Here is a 7,198-nt window from a genome sequence, read left to right as displayed (position 1 = left end):
ACACTTTTTTCTAAATGGTGCTATAGAAGAAGATTTATCTCTGTAGATAAATGTCCCTTAATACCAGCCATCTAAGAAAAATCATCAATGAAAAAATAAATCATAGACAAAAAAATATTTTCCAAGATTTTGGGACACATGAATGATCTCAAAATGTACAAAAATGTCTGCAAACCAGTACTGTATCCAATACATCTATTAAACTTATCAGATACTAAACAAAACTGTAGCAAAGGAAATCTTTCCTACATTCTCCTGAGTGCTTAATATTAAAGCTGAGACTATAGTGCAGGCCACACTTCAAGGTGGTCCATCAGTTGTTACTGCTTTATACATATATGTCTGATTTATAGCATGATTTAATGTTCCACTTTTATGAACAATTTGGTTTCCTCAAATTTTTGCAGCCAGTAGCGTGCTAACTTGATCTACATTCCCAGGTATGACCTAAAGTCCAAGTTTTTGAGCTGAATATGGAAAAGTGCTTGAAGCCCCATTCCAGCGTTTGCTTCACTTGTGTTACAGTTCTTGAAGCAGTTCAAAAACATTAACTCAATTATCATCAATAAACTCCAGTGCTAATTTATATTCACATTTGTTCACCTTTTCACAAATTACATTTAAGGCAATGGGCTTTTTGATGATGTCGTAATAGTCTGGGACCTGAACTTTAGAAATGAGTTTCAAAAAAGATCAGCTGTCATCACGCCGTACCAATTCTACCACAAGTTGTGCAAAAGCAAACGATTCATAAACTCCTCCCTGTTGGCCTGAACGTCTTCAGTTCAGTGTCATAGGAGATGATTCTGTAGATTAGCTTTTCCTGCCTCTTCTCTTGGATTCACTACCTTGGAGAGAAAGATTTGAAGCAACATTTAGAGACCTTGACTGCTCACTTGACTTTGTGGCAATGACTCTGAAGTTAGGCAAGTTGGGACTAATTTTCTGGTGTATTGTTAGCTCTTTTCCTGCCTCTGCATTTTCTACAAAGGCAAGTAGTTCCACACACACATCTGCTTGCAGTGGGCCATGGCTCTGGTGTGGAGAAAGGCTGGCAATTCTTGAAGATTTAGTTTCTGTAGGAGGAGCAGATTTTATCTTTCTTAGGCTCCTACCAGTAGTTTTAGAAAAAACTGTTGTTTGGAGTGTACTCTGCTCACTCCTTGAAGCATATCTTCTAGGATCTTGTTGGCCATGACTTGAAGAGCTCAGTATCTCTCTTGTTTTAATAGGCAGTCTAACTGGTGGCCTTCCTCGTTTTGGTAGCCTGGCTTCTTCCTCTTCTCGAGAGTCATCTTCATCTTGTTCTATCTCATACTCTTCCTCCTCACTTTGACTCTCTTCATCATCAACATCAACTTCATCATCCTCACGTTCCATGCTGTCTTCTGTCTCTTCATCACCTTCCAAGGATGGTCTCTGCCAAGTGGAGAGTCATCAAGAATGTTGCTTTGGCCAATACTCTAGACAAAACCAATCTCCTTCAGGCACAGTCTCGAGCTCTAGTTGAACACAGTAGGTAAGATGACCCAGATCACAGCTATCACAAAGTACCATGTGTTCAGCATCACTCTTCTTTTGGAGATCTTACAGTGAGGATTTAGTATAGATTTAGACCATATCATACTACAATCCAAGGTGGAAAGGTGAAGAAAGATTTGGGATAGACTAGCAGAAGAAAGAAGAGGCTCTCTTTAATGGTCCAAGACTGTTTTATAAGAATGTGCGCAGTCACTGGCATCAAGTGGAGCTTTGAAAAAATGCCACTCAATGCCCTGCTCTATTTGAAAGAGTGCCATTGCCAGATAATGAGCCACAGTGGCCACAGATTGCTGTGAACTTGTACTAGTTGAGTGAGAGAGTACTTGCAGTTTCTGTTTTCATGCCCAAAATTCCATCTTTTACTATGATCTTTGCTCATCGGTTTCCATCTCTTCTAATTTCATTCACAGTTTTAATTATCCAATTTTCCTTGTTTTCTTCATTTAACAGCTCACACCATCCATTTTCTAATGCTGACCTCCAGATGTGTCAGTCTATAATCTTTATTGCTCCTAATGTTCCTTGGTAGATTCTGTCTTCAGTACCCAGCCCCCTCACACCCAAAACATACACACACAAAATCTCTCAGCCTCAATTCAAGCTGCCTCTCTGCAGACATCTGAGATGGATATGTGCACTAGAAGCTCTTCTCTGAGTATATGTAGATTTGCAATCAGTTTGAAGTTGTCTGAAAAATGAAATTTCTCTACAGAAAAATGAGCTAGCTGTGCACATATTCTGTTTTCTCTTATTCTGCAACAAAGTTTCTTTTAAGGCACTTTCTCTATGTCCTCTAGAATTAAGAGCTTTGATGGGCTGGTCTAGTTGTTCACAAGAAGTGTAGAAGCACCACCAATTAGGCTTATGCACTGGTTTTGGCAGCTGCACAGAATCATCACCTGAACCTTGGTCAATGTTGGAGGTAGATTCAGACATCAAAGACCCTCCAGTTTTAGTGAATGTCTGAGCATTTTGAGACTGTGCATTATTCTGAAATGATGAAGGTCTAGGCAACAGCATGTCTTCAATGAGACAAGAGGAATTTTCTTCAATAAACAACCCAGGAACAGAAGGGAAAATCCAATATTGCCTATACATACAGTCAGGCCCTAGTTTGGAAAGATATTGGTGCACGCTATAGTACTTTGGATTTTTAAAGAGCTCTTTCTCTTTTTGTTGGTGTTCTTGTTTCAAAGCTTCTTCCTCATCAGCAGTAAGAGGCTCTTTTTCAAACAGTCCATCTCTTCTTGCCTTATAAATTCTTTAAATCCATTTTGCTCCCTTTCCCCCCCTCCTGCCTCTTCTATGCGATCCTGGGTCATCTCATCTTTGGTGACCATATCTTGACCTAGTTCCTTTTGCTCTATTTCTTTGCTCTCAGCACTAGTATCAAAATCTTCCCTTTCTTCCTCCCCAATAGATATATCCGCAGCTGAGGTTATTTGTTCACCTTCCTTCAGCTTTTCTTGTTTCTCTTTCATTTTTTGTTCTTGATCCATAAGTTTTTCTGACTTCTTTTTACAAATTCTAGCAGCTGCTTCTTCTCTCTCTTTTCAATATTGTTCTTTTTGCTCCTGGAATTCCTGCTTTGCCTGTCATAATATATCAACATAATCTTCAATAAAATCCCTAATAGAAACTAGGGTCTGTAATTTCCCACAGAGAGCATAAAGTGTCTTCATTTTTTCTCTTATGTCAAATCATGCACTGAAGTGCTTGACAGTTTCTCTGCTAGACTGGGATTACTTCAATAAAGCTCCATACAGGCATCATCTGTAGCACCAAATCCTCCTCATTTTCGATATCTTTACTTTGCATTTGCTGATGTTACTGACATCACTATCTGAAGCTAAGATATGCAGCCTGAGGATTTCAGGAGTGTAGCTATCAAGATCCAAGCTTTTCAAACTGCGGTCCTGTCATGCAGCTGCCAAAGATGCAATTGTAAACAGTGCAGGTTTTGTGGGGTCTGCGTCTTCATCCAAAGCCTCTATTAAATATTTGGTGTTAGCATTAGTTATTTCCTCTTCGGCTACTCCCCCTTCTTATTCAGCCACCACCTGGAAGATGGCAGTCAGCAAGGAAATAAAAAAGCAATTCACATAGTGGTTCTTCACTATCATTTCCTACAAGAGCTTCCTCTAACACTTTTAGGGTTACTCCCTCAGGAAATTCATTTGGATAATCAAGAAGTTCCCCAAATGCATTAAGGAACTCCAACACCATCAGAGCATCACCAAAGATTTTAGGAGGTAGCCTAGCTTTCATTGGAGTTGGTTCTGGAAGTTCCTTTATATCATCACATTCCATTTTCTCTACTGTTTTCTCCACTGTTTTAAGTGTTCCATATATTTTTTGCTTTTATTCACGTAACTTCTCTTTTTCCATTTTAAGCTTTTCTTCAGTCTCTCTTCTTCAATAATTTTCTTTAATTCTTCCTTCCTTTTCTCCCTTTTCTTTTTTCTTTGCTTTTAGGGCATCTGATTTCTCTCTCTCTCTCTCTCTCTCTCTCTCTCTCTCTCTCTCTCTCTCTCTTTCTCTCTCTCTTTAAATCATCATCTAAGGATATTTTTTCCATTCATTTTTAGAGAGAGTGGAAAGGAGGGACAGAGAGGGAGAGAAAGAAACATCAGTGTGAGAGAGACACACCAACTGGTTGCCTCCTGCACACACCCTGACCTGGGCCAGAGATCAAACCTACAATCCAGGTGTGTGCCCTGGACCACAAATCCAACCTAAGACCCTTAGGTGCATGGGTCAACACTCTAACCACTGAGCAACAGTGGTCAGGGCTGCTTTTTCTCTTTTTAACTGAGACTTTTCAAAAGTCTCAATGACTTCATTTCTTCCTGTTTCTAAAGCTTGTCTCTTTCTTTAGTAGCTTTATTCCCAAAACTTGCAATAGTCTGTTCATTAGCAATGCTGTCCTCCTCAATAACAGATACTCATTTGGAAGGTCATCTGTTAGCAGGACTGAAGATAACCATGGGTGGGTCATCAGGAAAAAAAATAAGAAAAATCTTGATCTGCTATTAATATGCTGAAAGAGATGATGCCTTAATTTTAATAACTCCATCTGTAGTTGACAGTGTTTCTTTAGAAGAAGCTTTAGTTTTTCATAGGAATATAGTGTTTTCTCCTGCTAATTTGTGTGGCTTTAACAATAGCACACTCATACAATTCCTTTTTAGTCGGCTGCACCTTGTACTTGAAAAACAAGGGATCAATTGCACCTTTTTTCTTCACATTTTGTGTTTCTTTCCTGTTCTGAATCATCACTACCACTGATGATAATTTCTCCATCTACACTGCAGACCTATCCATCAGCAAAACCATGTTGATGTGAGGGAGGGAAGACTTCCACAATCCTATACCATAACCTTGCACCATCATGCCTAATGACTGCCACAGTGTCTTCCACAAAGTACTGATCTTGGGCATACGCAAAAATATCACAAATTTCATGTGAGTGTGAACAATGGGTAAGGTTGGTCATGTGGAATAATTATTGGTTCTGGAAAACTCTGAAGATCCAGTCTTGCTTTTTTTTTTCTGACTCAAGTGCTTCCTGATAGATCAGTCTAGGTCTACCAGTCATACCACAACTCCACACAAGACTGCTGCACAGAATGGTTCATTCAAAAAGGTCGTCATTGTGATGGAAGATCTCACTGGTGACTTTAGGTAGAAAACATCCTCATGGGGCCACAGGTTGGCTGGAGGCTTCTCCCACAAAGGGTTTGGGTGTGATGGCAGCATCTCTCATCTGCTGGTGGGTTCACCCTGACTCTTGGACACCCATGTGGGCCCTGCTTCCCTTCGAGCAGGATAACTGCCACTTGCCCACCTTCTCAACCACAGAGGCAATGAGGGAGGCTATGTCCTCCCGGCGGGGGGGGGGGGGTTGCCTCTTACTGGTTCTGGCCAGTACAGGGGATCCCCGCACAGAGGATCATGTCCCACTGCTACTTCCCCGCCTCTCAGAGCCCCTGGGAAGTTCCTGATCTATTTTCATCTCCTAAATCCATTGCAATCTTATGAGATTACCAATCTATATATAGTCTGTTGGCTTAAATGTCACTATGTGGAGCATGACCGTAGTGATTTTTTTATTCATTATTTGTTTCCTCTCAGATAGGAGTCATAAAAAGTTGATCATTTCAAGATGTTGAGGTATCCAAGTGGGAAACAGAAATCTGGTATTCAGTAGGATGCATGAAAGCACCATGTAAAAATCTGATCCGAATACTATAAAATGTTATGGTTAGAAAGACACTAACCCTAGTGTCAAAAGCAACAGAGATGTCAAAAGCAACAGAATCTTATATAATTAAGTATCCTAGTGCAATGCAATCTATTAATAAAAATCAATCTGTCAGCTCTATACTAAGCTAAGAGATCAACCTCAGTTAGCTACTGCTTCTCCTAAATTAATTTTGCAAACTAAAGAAACCAACAATTTCTGCTGGGAAGTCCCTTTGTACTATTCACTGTGCCACTAGTTAGAGGAGCTGCTACCTCATGCAAACATCCTTGCAGCTAATCCATCACTTACTCAGCTATAGCCTGAAGTGGTTGTCAGGATGAATGTCATGAGCTTCAAAAGGCTTCTCCAAGAATTGCGAGCATCTCAAGAAATAATGGTACAAAGTTTCATTTGAAACAAGAAGACAACTCAAACCACCCAAAGGTTTCTGAGACATTTGACCTTTGTGTCAGGAGGAAGAAAAAATTTTAAGCTACATTTGCACCCTGTAATTGGCCTAACTTTGTTGGAAGGTATTCACTATCAGGGCAGAACACCATGACAGGATTTCAATAAATGGCACATTATTTCATAAAGAGCTCTGCCCAAGGAAATTTACAAGAAAGTGGAAGGAGACCACTCAGAATTGTAAAAATCAAATGAATTTCATAGTTCCTTTAAATTTTATTGATGTTTCTTCAGCTTTTGTATTTTATAGATTTGAAATAATAAAAACATCTCTGAGATGCATTATTTTAACTACACTTTAAATTCAAATGTTAACTTTTTAATTTCTTTTTTAAAAGAAAAAGTTGTGGGTGTTTTGTTTGTTTGTTTGTTTTTCCATTTCAGGGTCTTTAAAGATAGCAGTAGAAACCATTGTCCTAAAGAGTTTCTCACAACTTTTGGTATTTATCTAGAGTGTGCACAGAGAGCCAAATAACGTGTTCTTCTTGTGTGAAGGTGAAGATGACTGTAATATTTGGCCTTTGTGTTTAGGATGGAGAGTGAAGAGGAAAGAAAGCCTTTGCACACTGTCTGTGGAACAAGCTGTGCTCAGGAGAGTTGCAAGAAATTATATGGTGCTGTCTGTCACCTGATCTGGCTCTGCTCTAGGCCTAGGGACCAGGTCAGGTTTGCAACTCAAACACTTCCTCATTAACACTTGTTAACACTAGACAGTCATCGCCCTGTAACTGAGGTTCTACTCACATACCATCACTTGTAGCTTCAGAGTATTTCTGGGTAATCATTACATTTCTTATAGCTATTAAATAAGAAAATATTGTTTCTTCACTGTTTACTGCACCAAAGGGTAGTCGATTAGGGTTTTGACTGCCTCACCTTTTCCCCGGTGGAATCAAAACTCAGAGAAGCAAAGCATCAGGGTCCACTTCCAAACTTTGATTG

The 7,198-nt window shown here is 39.6% G+C and overlaps 1 pseudogene; it reads right to left on the bottom strand.

Annotated features, from left to right (window-relative positions):
• Window positions 1–393: 393 nt before the first annotated feature.
• LOC107541656 (bromodomain adjacent to zinc finger domain protein 1A pseudogene) lies at window positions 394–5,301 on the bottom strand (annotated as a pseudogene).
• Between the last annotated feature and the right edge of the window lie 1,897 nt (window positions 5,302–7,198).

This window comes from Miniopterus natalensis, chromosome 10 (assembly GCF_054644295.1).
Source record: "Miniopterus natalensis isolate mMinNat1 chromosome 10, mMinNat1.hap1, whole genome shotgun sequence".
Lineage (NCBI taxonomy): Eukaryota > Metazoa > Chordata > Mammalia > Chiroptera > Miniopteridae > Miniopterus > Miniopterus natalensis.
Note: the sequence above shows the minus strand (reverse complement) of the source record. Positions and strands in the feature narration are given on the sequence as shown.